Consider the following 15,102-nt stretch of genomic DNA (forward strand, 5'->3'; position numbering starts at 1 on the left):
CTTATAACAGATCCTCTAGTGGAGTCAGGGGTGCTCAGCCTTCTAGTTTGGAACATTTCAGATAATATTGTAGATTGGCAGATCTATCAGGAGAAGCTTTGGAGCTGTTATATGAGTCATGGGTTCCGGGAACTAGAAAAAGGTATGGAAGGGCATGGAAGGTTTGGTTACGCTGGTGTGTGGAGAGGGGTTTGGATCCCATTGAGGCAGATGAAGTTATGATTGCTGATTATTATTTGAAGGTTGGCAAGGTAATAAGTAGTTATCATTGAGGCATTTAACATGGAAGTTATCTACATTATTGTGTATGATTTTATTTAGAAGAGTATCTGATGTGAAAGCCTTGGATGTTTCAGGAAGGTTACATCATCCAGAGGGTGTATTTTTTTGGAGATAAGGAGAAGAACTAGGACTATGTCGGAAAAAGTATTTTATCCTAGGTTTAATAGCTATTCAAGGTTATGCGTGGAAATGTGCTTATGAGACTATGAAACAAGAGTTAGTCAGTTTAGGAGTGCTGGTATAGATCAATTGTTGACATCTTATTTGAAACCGCATAGGACGGTATCATCGGCTATGATAGCAAGATGGGTGAAAGAAACAATGCGTGAGTCTGGTGTGAATTTGGCAAAATTTAAACTACACTCAATACGTGGCGCAATGGCATTAAAGGCATATGGTACAGGTGGTAGTTTGAGTGAGATATTGACAGCAGCCGATTGGTCGAATGACAAAGTATTTCGGGATTTCTATTTTAGACCAGTAGAGCATGTAGCAGAAAGAATTTTAAAGATATTTAAACATGCATAATGCTAGCCTCCTGTCTTGCCAGAAAATGTTGATTCTCAGAGGTTAACTGTATAGAGAATTGTGATTTTATTCAAGATAAGGAGGCTGACATTAACCCTCCCTCCCACCCTTATTGGTGGTGGGATGATTAAGGGAAAGGTATGTGTACATGAAGTAGGATTGAATGGGAGTTACGTGATTGTGCTAAATATTATTTTTTCTGAATTATTTTGTTTCAGATGGACAGTAAACAAAAGGAGAAGAACATTTTAAGAGGAGAAGAAGTGGAAAGTGATGAGGAAAAGAAGAGAAACAAAAGAGGATGAATATGGAATGTTGAGGACTTCTGTTTTACTGGAAGCTTTTAAACTGCTGCTCAAAAGTTGGTAAATAAAACGTTATGCATATTGCTAGCCTCCTTGTCTTTAATAAAATCTTGATTTTCTATACAGTTAGCCCATGAGAATCGACATTTCCCACCAAACTAGGGTGTTTCTTTACAAAATGTCCTGCTTGACAGCAGTACAGAGTCCCTCTTTGTTCCTTTTCCGACACCAATAAAGATATTTTGACACTCAATACATGGATTCCATTTAATTCGTGGAATTGTCTATTCTTTTTGAGATAACAGTCCATTTTATCTTAGGAGTTTTTCATCATCTTCCTTTTTTGGTGCTTTCCTGTTGGGTGTCTATTTGAGGGGTCAATTCAATGTAAACCGTAGTAGTAGTAACTACATGGTTAACAACTAATAAAAGAGCATCTTTCAATTCTTATTTGAGTCCTTAATAGAAGGGCGCTGCTGAGTCTTCGAACGCCCATACTGCTTCAAAGGAAGTTGTTGAAAACAACTGATTTATAGCACCAGGTTTTGATTTCCTTGACTCAGCGTTACTAAAACCAGAAAGGCGACTAATTTATTCTGTCATTTTCCAAGCACTGCCGCATTTGCAAACTAAATTAGTCTCAGTTATTTAACAATGTCCACATATTCAAAATAATTAATGGATAGCCCGCGGTGGAATGGGGAGGAACATTGGGATCACAACTGCGAGGTGCCTTTTTTTCATACATAATCTTTGTGAATCCGGGTCTGCGTTGGATGGTATCCTCCCTCCCGATCCGACCTGGGTTCCCTGAGTACTTCCTGAACACGGGTGACGTCAGACGCCGCAACTTGGAGAGCCGAGCAGAGCCGAGCTGCGAACGAGTAAGCGAGCAAGCAGAGAGGAGCGGAGGGGGCATCCCAGCCCTCCAAACCTAGCAGCGTTTGCAAGGACCTGGACCTCGCAAGGATCTGGACCGGCTCGGAAAAGTGCGGGAGCCCAGCCGCCCTGCCACTCTGCTGCTTTGCCGCGCTGAGAGCCGCTTTGAACTACGCTCAGTGCTGGGAGACGCCTTGCTCTTGATGCCCTGCTCCCCTGTGGTGAGAGTGGTGAGCGGCCGTGATCGCCAACAGAGGGTGGGCGCAGGGGGGTGATTCAAGGTCATCTTGAGGCAGCCAGCGCTTAATAACCCTCAGCTCTCCTAAGCATTAGCAGTGTGGCGCAATCGGTAAATTGTGGCTGCTTTAACAACACGCTGCTGTAGGTCGCAACAATACCAAAACACTATGAATGGTCTTGATTTCTGCGAACTTAAGACTGCATTATGGACGGTCAGTGAAAGTCCAGGAGGTAGGAGACTTGCATGCTGCTGACCACAAGGAGCAAATCCTCAAGTACAGTTATCACGTTGCTCGTGCTGCTCTAAGAATTTTCACGTGTGTTTTGCGCTCACCTGGGACATCAGCAGAGACGCTCTGGTTGCTGGCAGGACGTGTGGGGTGAACGCCAGTGTTTGGGCTTGTTGCTCCCTCCCGCCGCCGCTTCAGGAGACCTTTGCGGTCGCTGTGCGGAGGGAACAGACTCCAACCCCCACAATCCCTGGCAGTGTCACCGCCCTCTAACACACCTACTTCCGCGCCCGGAGGCGCTAAATTCGAGGAGGCTTCCTCCGCGTCGCGGGACGCGCGCGGGCGACGCCGGGCTAAGCCCGGGCAAAGGGCGGGCCATCTGTGGCCGTCAGGGGCTGAAGGCGGCTGGGCTGGGCCGCCCCCCTAAGATTCACCGCATAAAGGTACTGTAACATTTGTACGTGTATTTGCTATGGCGAAAAGGAAAACAAGAGCTGCCCATAGTAAAGGAAGGGATGTAGCGACATTGGACTCCTATTTGGTGAAAGTTTCCAGTATGCTAAATGAGGAAATAGAAAGAACTGAGAAAAGACTGTCGTTGGATCTAGGGTCTACCACAGTTGTGTCGGTTCATGCTGAACCTGAGGGTCTAGAGTCCCAGCTGGACCCCATAGTGCCGGACATACCAAGGGATTTACTAGGGAATGCTATGTCTACTCATGATCAGTCGTCCAGATCCCCCACAATAGATGTGATAGAAGATTCCTCTCTCAGTATTACTCCCTCTCCCGCCCAAAAGAAAAGACGCTGTACCAGGGCTGGAGGGGTGGGGCTAACAAGTAAGATTGCCCCTCCTAAGGGGCCAGGGTTACAAAAGCCCAAACAAAAAAAAAGTAAACTGAACACCCCTTTGGAAGCCCAAATGGATCGCCTCTGGGTGGTATTTAAAGAGAAACTAGACCTTATTTTAGCCCCGATAATAGATAGGTTATCCTCTCTTGAAGGTAAAACGTCTGCCATCGAAAAGAGCTGGGAATTGAAAGGACCACCCAATCCCCCCTTAGATCACAGTGAATCTCAGCATCTCGTCCCATTGCCCCAGTTACCCACCCCAAGTTCCACTGACATACACCGGGCTCAACCCTTGAGACAGACTACCATCTTAATCGAGGATGTTGATCCCATATTGAATGGAAAAACTCTGGGCTATAAAGATCCTCTGATTACCAGGGCTCCGGCAAAATCGAGTGAGGGGGCCACACTTCCCAATTCTAATAGTAGTTTGGATGCTAGGTGTGTTCATTCTCTGACCCCTAGAGTTAGGGAAGCATTCCAACTCACCCCGAGGCCACCCCCTTAGTACTAGTTTTAGCTAATGCCCCATGCTTAAGCCCAGGTAAAGAAGAATCCGCAAGTAACCTTATTGACAAAGTGCTTCACTGGTTATCCAATAACATGTGGATCTCGGATAGGGGAAAACACCAACTAGCAAAGGATATTATAATGGCCAGAAGGGTACAATGGTTGGGTACGAGCAAGAAGCGTTTTGGAGGGGATTGCATAGTTGTAAACTTTTCCAACCCCCAAATATTGCCGTCAGTTCTAGCTAGTTCATTCCCCCCTCAATATAGGAGTTCGGCCATAATTCCACTGACCCTAGAATTTTTCTATGATCGATTATGGTGTAAAGGGCGTAGTCTAAGGCCTCGTCCACTGCTTACCCACCTTCAACCATTAATGAAAGGGGATTTACCATCTCCCTGGGATGGAATTAACCTGAGGAATCACTTTGGGGCATTGACAGATATGGAGGACTGTGACTGACTACTGATTCCAGTTCATAACACACCTGTCAGCACACATTGGGAGACTGATCAGAACACTCACCCTCCATCTAACTGGAGTGACTACTCCGGCCAACTTCTTCCTTCACACACCTTGGAGGTTAAAAAAAAGAACTCAGGGCATTTCGACAAAAATCATGTAAAGTCCACCAGGGGTGTGGACTCACTGAGTGTAGAAAGTTCCCCTACAACCCATAGCGTAAATCAAATTCCTAACCCCTTACCCGATCCAGAGATGGAGTATTGTATGGAGGTACAAGAAATGGCCCTGCAAGGCCAAAAAAATAACCATATTAAATTGAACATCCCCCAACAGGGTAAGGAGGGATTATCTCTGATCTCATGGAATCTTGCTGGAATTGGCAATAAGATCCTATCTCCAGAATGGTGTGTATTTATTGATCAATATGATATCATTCTTTTCCAAGAATCTTGGTCGACAGAGGCAGTTTTTCGGGATGGTTTCCTTAATTTCTATACTCCCGCAGAAAAAAGGCCAAAAGGACGACCATCGGGAGGTCTGGTGATCTGGATTCGCCAGTCCCTGAGCTGTAAAGTCCAAAAGGCCAGAACCCCGACAAATGATATTTTGGCCGTCAGACTGGAGTGGCCCGACGGCACTAAATTGGCCGTTTTTAATGTTTACGCTAGAGGCCAACAAGGAGGGCGTGCCTCAGAGGTGGTTACAGTACTCAATACCCAATTAGAGGACCTTCCAGTACAATTTGTCCCGATAGTGGGTGGAGACTTTAACACCACCTATGAACCGCTTGGCCAAGAAGACCAGGACATCTCAGCCGAACAGGACAATAGATGGGCGATCCCTAAGCTAGATCTCCCCCCCCTCAAAAGATGGTCAGCTGCAGCTATTCAGTTAAAATCTATGTGCCTTGAAAGAGGACTTCGCGCAGCTAATGGGAGAACCCCCTCTGACCAACAGGGTGCATGTACCTTCGATAACGGACGGTGCAGCAGTCGGATTGACTATCTACTTGTGGACATTAGATCTTGGCATAGATTGGTTGATATGGCCATTAAACCACGGCTAGAAAGTGACCACAACCCTCTTTGCGCATTTTTTAATGCCCCAACCGGGGATAAAGTATAGCCCAAAGCTGGAGCGATTACCACCCTGAATATTGTAGCTACTAATAATCTGCACCACGTTAAATGGGATAAAATAGCAGTGAACCTTGTTGAGCTGGCCTCTCTTAAGAATGAAGTCACCAAGGCCCTACGGAAATAAATGCCCATAATGACAGATGGGACTTTCCTAGTTTTATGCTGAAGGCCCATGAAAATCTTTTCTCCAAATTAAAGACATTCTTCCAGAAGTCATCTCCCAGGGGAAACAGAAATTTTAAACCAAAAATAGCTAAATGGTATAACAAAGCCTGTAAGGATGCAAGATCACTATTGGGTAAAGAACTTAAAGCAAAGAACCCCACGAGAGTCCGTGAGGCAAGGGATCTATATAGATCAGCCCAAAAGGCGGCAAAAAAGCAGTGTGACGAGGACAGATGGCAGGACCTGAAGTCGGCATGTGCTTCTAGGGATTCCAAACAATTTTGGAACATTATAAAATGGGATAGAGATGGTCAAGGAGACCCCCCACAAAACAATGTCCCCCAACACTCATGGCTGGAATTCTTTAGACCACAATATGCCCAAAATCAGCAGTTGCCAGTTAGTAATCCTCCACCTACTATCCTTTTCCATTATAATTTGTTTACAGCCGATGATGTAGACAGGGCATTAGACTGTGTCACTAGAGGCAGAGCCCCAGGAATGGATGGTATTCCGGCCGACATTTTCCTGAGTGATAGGCCCTCATGGTGCTAGTATTTTGCATTGTTAGCAAATTCAATAGCCTGGGGGGCCCCCATTCCACCCACATGGAAGGGAGCCGAGATCATCCCTGTTTTTAAAAAAGGGGACAAATCACTACCCAACAACTATAGGCCTATTAGCCTCATAGACTCAGCCCAGAAACTGGTTGGTCGTTTGATACAGAGTAAAATACAAACGTGGATTGACGAACAAGCTATTCTAACTCCTTTCCAGGCTGGATTTCGCCCATGCACCAGCTCAATCGACCAAGTCCTTTTCTTCATCCTGTTATATTGGAGGAATGTGTTGATTTCAAAGGGGACACTTTATGTAGCGTTTGTCGATTTAAAAACAGCCTTTGATTTAGTTCCACGCTGTAAACTTTGGACCGTTCTTTCCAATCTGGGGATGCCACCTGACCTCCTGACTTTGCTCGTCCGCCTGCATGAGAACAACTACGCGAGAGTCAGATGGGGGGCCCAGGGAGAGGTCACAGAACCATTCCCGGTTGAGCGTGGTGTTCGCCAGGGGTGTGTTCTGGCCCCAACCCTGTTTTCCTTATACATAAATGGAATAGTGGAACATCTTGGGAGCTCCCCCACTGACGCACCTATATTGGCTGGAACCCGCTTGCCTGTTCTCATGTTCGCGGACGATACCCTGATTGTATCACGGACCCCGAGCGGCCTACAGAAGGCAGTTAACGCATTTGGGGAGTTTTGTCTCCAGCGCGGTCTGGAGATTAACATCTCAAAGACAAAGTTCATGTCACTGAATCAGACCAATTCTTTTAAGGGTAAAATAATGCTTAATGGCTTACCTCTTGAGCGGGTTGATTCCTTTGTTTATCTTGGCCTGTTATTACAAACAAATATGGGATGGAATCGACATTTGGTCACGGCCCTACTAAAATTTCATCAACTTGCAGGAGCCCTATCCCTCAAACATAGGTCTTCCTTAACTAGGCCAATCACTCCCGCTCTCGAGGTGTATAACATGAAAGTTGTTAACACAGCTCTTTATGGATCGGAATTATGGGGTCATATTAACTTGAATAGCCTGGTAAGAGCAGAGAATTCTTTTCTGCGTAAACTGGTAGGTGTTCCCCAAAGTACTCCGACTGTCCCTCTTTTGTTGGACTTGGGTAGAAAGAATATAGCTGACCTGGCCAGATTGCGTCCACTATTATATTGGAGATGCATTTGGACGACCCCAGAACTAACACGTTATACTCAGGGTCTCAAGGATGTGATCTTGGCCGATAAATTCAGTGGTTAAAAGAAATTAGGTCTCTATTGCTCAAGCTAGACCTGAGTATCCTATGGGACAAGCCGGATTCATCAAATTTCCCATCAAAAAAACATTTAAAAGAAAAATATTGGGAAATGATCCAGACAGAGTCTTACAGAATCAACTCCCTAACAAATCTAACTGGTCGTTTTATGGATCATAAATCATGCCCAAAATGTGAACAATATTGGGACATTATTGAAAGGCCGTTGGATCGAAAGTTATATTTTCAATTTAGAGATTGCACCCTTCCGGTCAAGGCATTTACAAGTAATTGGTCTCCAAACAAAGATGACAGATGCCAAAACTGTTTAGATCTGTGTGAATCTGTAGCCCATATCCTTTTTGTATGCCCTCTCTATGCTCTCCCTCGTTATAGGTGGCTTAGACCCATCTGTCTTAGGTTGGCAACCCGAAATTGTAAAGAGGCACTAAGGATATTGAGCTCTGATTGTTCACCACTTATTGCGGTGGCTGTAGCAAAGTTTTTAGGCTGGTCCTGGATAATACGCACTCGAATGCTTACCCAACATGCTGCTAACTAGCATTTTTCGATGTGACTAGATTCCTTTCAGCTTAATGAAATACCAGATAATTTTATTGTTTTATCACACCTTCGAAAGAAATGATTGGATTTAATGGATTTCTTAAAATGTGTAAATAGTTTTATGATATTTATTGTGCTCTATTTTATGTACTAAATATGCTTTTAAGACAAACTGTCGAATAAAGCTTTTGAAATTGAAAAAAAATGGATTCTTTGTTAGGTAGAATAAAGTAAAAGTGATTTTGAAAGTATCTGTAGAAAGGTTATCATATGGGGCCACAAAATGTAGTTGGTGCTGAGCAAGAAGCTTTTGGATCAAAAGAGGTTACTCTGTGAACTTATCAGAAGGAGCTAAATTACTTGAAGATCGTTTAGTCATGCCTTCTCTATCTGAGGGCTTGAGGTTGAGTCTGTTCAATTAATCATGCCCAAAGCTAACAAGTGTGAAGTAAATTTAAACAAATGGAAGATGTTGGCAGGCACTGAACCAGTGTCTACACTGAATGTATATGGCCAATACCTTCCAGATGGCCTGCCCACAAATCAGAAGTGCATGTTATACTAACTTCCAGGAACCCGTTCTCTATCTTTGCCAATTCTGACCTCTTCTAAATGTAAATGATGGACTAAATACTGATTGTCAGAGTACGGGTACTGAATTAGTATGATCTTTCTTGCTAATCCTGACATAGGCCTCCTCTTGTTTCTACTGGCCACTCAGTCTCAATCAACAGTCTATTAAAATTTGCCAAATTTACCAATAAATCCTTCTTTCCCTGATGTAATTCTAATAGCTCAACATCAACTGACTGAGCAAGAGTTTATCTACCTAAAAATCTTTGCATGTCTGCTCTGAAACTATCCTATTCATGCAATAGGGTTTGTCCTGTGAAACCAAGGACACAGACCATGAAGCTGCAGCCTGCCTGAGATAGGATAACACAAAAGCAGCCTTAGAGTTGATTTGTGATAAACACCAAGGGTGCACATAAAAAACAAAGGCACAACAGAATTAAAAAATAATACATTTTTGAAGGTCTCCTAATGCAATAGCCAAATATGGCACCACAACCTTGCCTCCACATGGGTGATCCCAAGGTGAATGATTGAACTTTTCGTAGAACTAAATGAACTAGCTACTGGATTAGTAGTGCCAGGCAAGAGGCTCTGCGAGGAACACAACCTGTTCAAGTAATTTGACAGTCCTCTAATTTGGTATCCATGACACCCAATCAGTAAGCAAACCTGGGTTTCCCAATCTGTAAGAATGCACAAGAGTGTGTAAATCATCTTCAAGTCTTAGGCACCATGAGTTATTGAAGCCTGATCACTCTCTATCCCTAGAAATGTCTCCGCTTCTCAAGTACCATAGAAAAGAATGGGGAAGTCTGGGGGAAATGGGAATGGAAAGAGACACACCAAACAACCATGCAGAGAATTCAGATCAGAACTGGTGGCTTGCTCCTACCTGGGAGACAACAAGGAACAACATCACTAACATATTCTTGAGTCCAGTATAAACCTATCTGTTCTCACCGTTTTGTTTCTAATTCTCCCTTATTTTAATTTCATCTGTATGTTTCACTTTAGGAAGTCTATCATGTGTAAATAGACTGCTCCTGTGAAGAGAAAAGAAAATAATTTAAATATGAAATCTGGTCTATAAACCCATTCTCCCTTCCATGGAACTGGGTTGTTCATTAAGGAATGTGTAACTGAATCATCCAAAAATAACAAAGTCATGCTCTCCAAATATTTTGATCCGTTGTCATATGTTGCCCAGAGGGATTTGAATGTTCCCCTAAGCAGCAGGGATATATAAACTTCTATAGTGAAAATCAAAGGATGAAAGTAAGCCCATTCAAAGGGTTTCCTCACTCACAGAACTCGCCGTGCAACTCATTAAATGCCAGAACAGAAAATTATAACTCCAGCTGAGAGAACAAAAAAGATATGTTACACCAGATGTTTTCCAAGGCATAAACCAGCTTCCCACTCTTACTTGTACTAGAAACTCGGCATGTCTTTCTCTGATGTGCTGAAAAGTCCTTTGTCCCCCCCCCTCAATAAACGGTAATCAATTTAGGAAGTATGGAATGCGCTGTCAGGGAACTTCTCTCCTCTTATTTATTACCCTGATTCCATGAAATCTCAAGCCCTCAGACCACGACGAGAGCACTTCCATGCTTGTTGCTAGATGGCCGTCTCATCACAAGAGGTCCTGATTACCTCTGTTTGTGACTGTCTCAGGGGAACGTGAATGTTCTGTTATCATACTTCGGTAAGGGTATGACAGCCAGCACTGAAGTTAAACTGATGTCCACTTGCACTGTGAGTCTTTATTTCTAGGACAATCACTGCTGTATTCTGGGCATTGTAGTAATGTTTTGAAAATAAATTCCACTATACTTTACCCCAGTCTCAACCACTGCAACTTTCACGTAGGGCCAGATTTACAATGGTAATAATGCACATGTATATTTACTCCTACCCTGAAGTGTAACTCTCCACTTTTTTGTTATTCACTATTTCCGAGTGGATAGTTAAACTTAGGTGTAGACTTACATATCTCCACCATCTTAAATGAGGGTATGGAGCCTCCTACAACCAGGGCCGTACTGGTCATAGTGGGCACCGGGCATTTCCTCAGTGGGCCACCAGGGTGGGCGGCGGTTTTGGACCCCTGGGGGCTGTTTTTGTTACCGGGGCGGTTTTGCAGCATAGCTGCAATATCGGCCCCCTGTAACAACACTGCAGCAGTGTTTTCAACGCCCCCGCGTGGCATACCTGACTCAATTGCCAGGGTCGGTTTGCATACCCGGTCCGTCCCTGCCTTCAACCGTATTTACGAGTGTACAGTTACTACTAGTAACTTTTCACCTACTTGAGGGACACCTCCGCCATTGGGCACAAATCTTGAAAAGCGAAAGAGTAGGGATAATTATTAAATGTTATCATGTTTATACTATTGTAAAGTATAATATACATATACATTAATTCATAATAAGTATTATTATTTTAAAAAGATAAAAAGTTTAATTACATTTTTTTTTAAAAATAATATTGACTGTTAAATAAAAAATGAAAAATAAAATTATAATTCTATCATACTATATATTGCACAGTGGTGGTTACCTCAATTTAGTTAGATGTTAATCAGAGTTTCCATAGAAAAAGTACATTTTGTTTTGCTAATAACTTTGGAGCTGCTTGACAAATCTTCACTAAACTTTCCAACACAAAGTTAATCAACCTCAGCTCCTTCCTGGAAAGTTTTGGTGGGATCTGTCAAGCAAGGGCTGAGAAAAAAAGAGGTGTTGCCAACATGTTTCCCCCATGCAATTTCCAAAAGGATTTTTCAACAGTGATGCAAAGAAAATGGCTGAGCAGAATTACACCAAATTTGGCAGAAAGCTAGATCTTTATCCAGAAAGTATGCTTTTTGTGATTTGGTGTAAATCTGTTCCGCCAGTTTTGTGAAATTAAGTTTAAAAGATAAAGACTTCTAGATGTCTCACCCAAATTAAAAAAATAAAGCTTTTTCATTGGTCCTAAGTGCTTTTTTGTCTTTGATGGGCGGTTTGTTCCCATGGGACGCAGCTTTCCCACTATTACGGGCAATCTCATTAGCTGGCCTTAACATGAAAGAAAATGATGTGGCTGCCATACAGGACATGGAGACTCTGTGCCCATGTCCTGAAATTTAAAAAAAGGTACAGGTACCCTGACGTACTGGGCCTTATTGGGGAGGGGGGCAAAAATACAAATACAAATGTTCAGCCCGCCAGTCCCATGGTACTCTTGTGGGGGATTTTGACATCTCCAGTGGGAGTCCGGCAGGACCCAGCAGAGACCCCATGCGACCTTTCTGGCTCCTGAAGGAGCCAGCGCTGACCCTTATGCTCATACAGTAGTCCCTATAGGCTAATTTATTTTATTGTAATTGTATTTATATAGCACTTACTATCCCTGACAAGGCAAAAAATTGCTTTTCAGCGAGTGACACGCTACTCTGGAATCCAAAAAGGTTTAACTAATAAAATGAAGACCATAGGGTGGAGGGCAATGGGTGGCTTGCCAGCCTGTGGGGGTTGGGTTCAGGCCTCTAGGCAACGCCATGCCGTGTGTATGCCAAAGGCAGTGTGGGGCAGGGGTTGGCCACCCGCAGGGGAGATGGGCACAGAATTGCATCAAAGTTGGCAGAAAGCTTGATCTTCACTCAGAAAGTGTGCTTTTTTGTGATTTGTTTTACATCTGTTTAGCTGTTTTCTAATTAAGGTTACAAAATTGAAATATCTTAATGGTTGTTCTGCAGGAGTCTTCTAGGACCGCAAATTTACAAAATAGAGCATTTTGAGGATTTTTTTTTTTACTGTTGGCCTGATTTGTCCCGCAGAACTCAGTGCCTAGCTCATTGGCTGGTCTCGCCATGAAAGGATGTGTTGTGGTCTCCATTATAGGACATGTGTACTCAGTGGACAAAGGGACTCAGTTGTTAATGGGACTCGGTTCCCTAATGGAAAACATGATGCATTTAAAAATAAAAAATGAAAGGTGTAAGTTTAATTTTTATGAGTAGAAAGTGGTCCATGGGACCACTGCCTACACTTAAAAAATGTTTTCATCAGCATTCACTAAGGGGAAGGCATCAGTTGAGGACCCTTTCCTGTTTGTGAATGGCTTGTAGCTTGTACACAAGAAAGTGCATTTTTATGCTCACAAAAGTTATAATTCTGAAAATTGCATTGTTTGCGACCACTAAACTTCTTCGTACATCTGGCCCTTAGTTCTTATTGTTGAGGTTTTTTATAAAGAAAGAAGAGGATTTATAGGTGGATTTTGAAACAGACTACGAATTGCCATTCGAGAAGTTGCCTATGATTAAGAATTTGGTTTACATTAACAATGATAATAGAACTATTACACTATTCACTCAAACCCAAACACAACTAACCAGAAGAGGGTCTCTAAATTGAGTCATGTGGAGCATAATTTTATTGGAGAATTGACTGAAAGAAGAGTAAAAGATGCATCCTAGACTTAGATTTAAACAGGAGAAGAAGGGAGTTATTTGTATGATGCATGAAAAATATGATGAGTGGGAAGCTTCAGAAATGATTGGAATGAATGAGTACAGTTATAGTTATATAGTTAACAGGGTATATACTTTGAGTCATTATCCGATATTTAGAGGCATTTAACAAGATTGTGTAAAAAACAGCACATTTTAACATACCAAGAAACTGGGTAGGTTCCTTTACTTAGCATTAGTCTTTCCTTTCCAAGAGTGTATTATGTGAGTGAAATGAATGAGATAAATACTTTGAGTCTTAAAAGAGTGAAACATGGTTTTGTACAAATGTTTATGATTATATTTGATGTGTTAATTCCTCTAATTGGTGTAACTTTAAATTGTTACATCTAACGCAGTTCACATGTTGAATGCTGACATAAAGTCCTCCTTAATCCGCCAACAAACTGAAAGCATCAAGGATAAGTATGTTTTTTCCTCAAGAGATCTACGGGAGTGGAGGTCAGGTGGTTTCCCTTGGTAACTAAATTAATTATCCATTTTAGGGAATAGAGACTTAAATTCCCATGAATCCATGCTGGGACAACTTCCAGGTGAATATAGTGTATCGGACTTCAGAAGAGGCGGGATTATAAAAAGTGCTTCCGCCCGCAATGCAATCACGATAATTCCTTGAGGTCAGCAGGAATCAAGCGGTGTTGGACCAGGAGTTGAACGCAAGGTGGTAAGGGTGCCACAGCATCTTTTGGGCTTTGTTATCATTGCACTGGGCTTTTGAAGGAGAGTACATGCCATTCTTTGCATGTAATTCTCCTTATTTATATCAGTGTTTAGAACCTTGCTATAATGTTAGTGGTATGGCGAATCCAAAGATTGTGGAGAATCTTGGGCATGATCAGGTTTTTGAGACTCTGCTGTATTTCAAGATCCTTTCTGGCAGACTCTGTCTTTTTAGGGATTAAAGGTCATTCTTTGTATGTCTATTCAAGGAGCCTTCAGTCTATGCTGTGTGGAGGATCGGAAAGCTCCCATTTGATCTATTTGGAATTATCAATTTAGGAGTGCAAGGAGCTATATAAGGATCAGTGTTCCTTGAATACCATTGAGGAAATAACTTACTTTGAAGAAATGTGTGTTGTCCTTTTGGTAGCCTGCTTGGAGGATAAGAGCTTGTTATTACTCGCATTTGATGTGACTGGCTTCGAATACTCTCCAAAAGTATATATATGTATATACAGCTTTCTTCACTTGGAGATATAATACATTCTTTTGTTCAATTTTATATGCAAATTAACAGGGGAAGCTTTAGAGAGAGAGGTTTCCTTCTTCCCCTTGTGAAGCTGGGCAAGGGCATTCATGTGGTGGGTATTATTTTGTTCAAATATTATTTACTACTTTAACGGGGGAAGGGAAGAAAGGTTGTGTGAATTGACCTATTTGTTCTTTGTCCTGTTTCATAGTACAATCCTATTGTCTAAGGGAAAGCACTTATGTTCCCTACAACGTATAAAGCCAAAGATGATAGCTATTTTTTGTTACAGGTATTTGCTTGGAAAATAATGTGTATATATGTGTTTAGTTATTATTACTATTAATGATGTGATTTTTTTTTTATAAGGTCTCCTTCCCTGCTGTTCCCTTACTTTATTTCCCTCACTTGATCATATCAATATTCTGTGCTACTACAGCAAGCAGAATTGAGAAGATCAAGAGGTGGACCCAATTGAGCAATGAACCAATCCTGCGGTATCTACTAGCTGACAGAATAATTGGCCCATGTTGTTTATACCTCCTGGTTGGTTTGGGGTACTATATGGGCACTTTGGACAAGGTAATGGTGATATTACCTCTGGTACAAAGAGAAGTAGGAGCATCTTGTACTGAGACTACAGCATTATAAGAAAGGGTAAATAGGATGCACAGGAATCCCTTCGATGTTGCAAGTAGTAGAACAAAAGGCGTTAATCTCGTATCAGTTTTCCCGATATTGGTAGAATTGCCACCACCCATTCTATTAGCAGCTCCTGAACGCTTTCGTGGAGAAGCAAATAAAGTGTAGGTCTTCCTTACACAGGTATAGTTACATTATACATGT

The sequence above is a fragment of the Triturus cristatus genome, chromosome 10 (genome assembly GCF_964204655.1).
Source record: "Triturus cristatus chromosome 10, aTriCri1.1, whole genome shotgun sequence".
Lineage (NCBI taxonomy): Eukaryota > Metazoa > Chordata > Amphibia > Caudata > Salamandridae > Triturus > Triturus cristatus.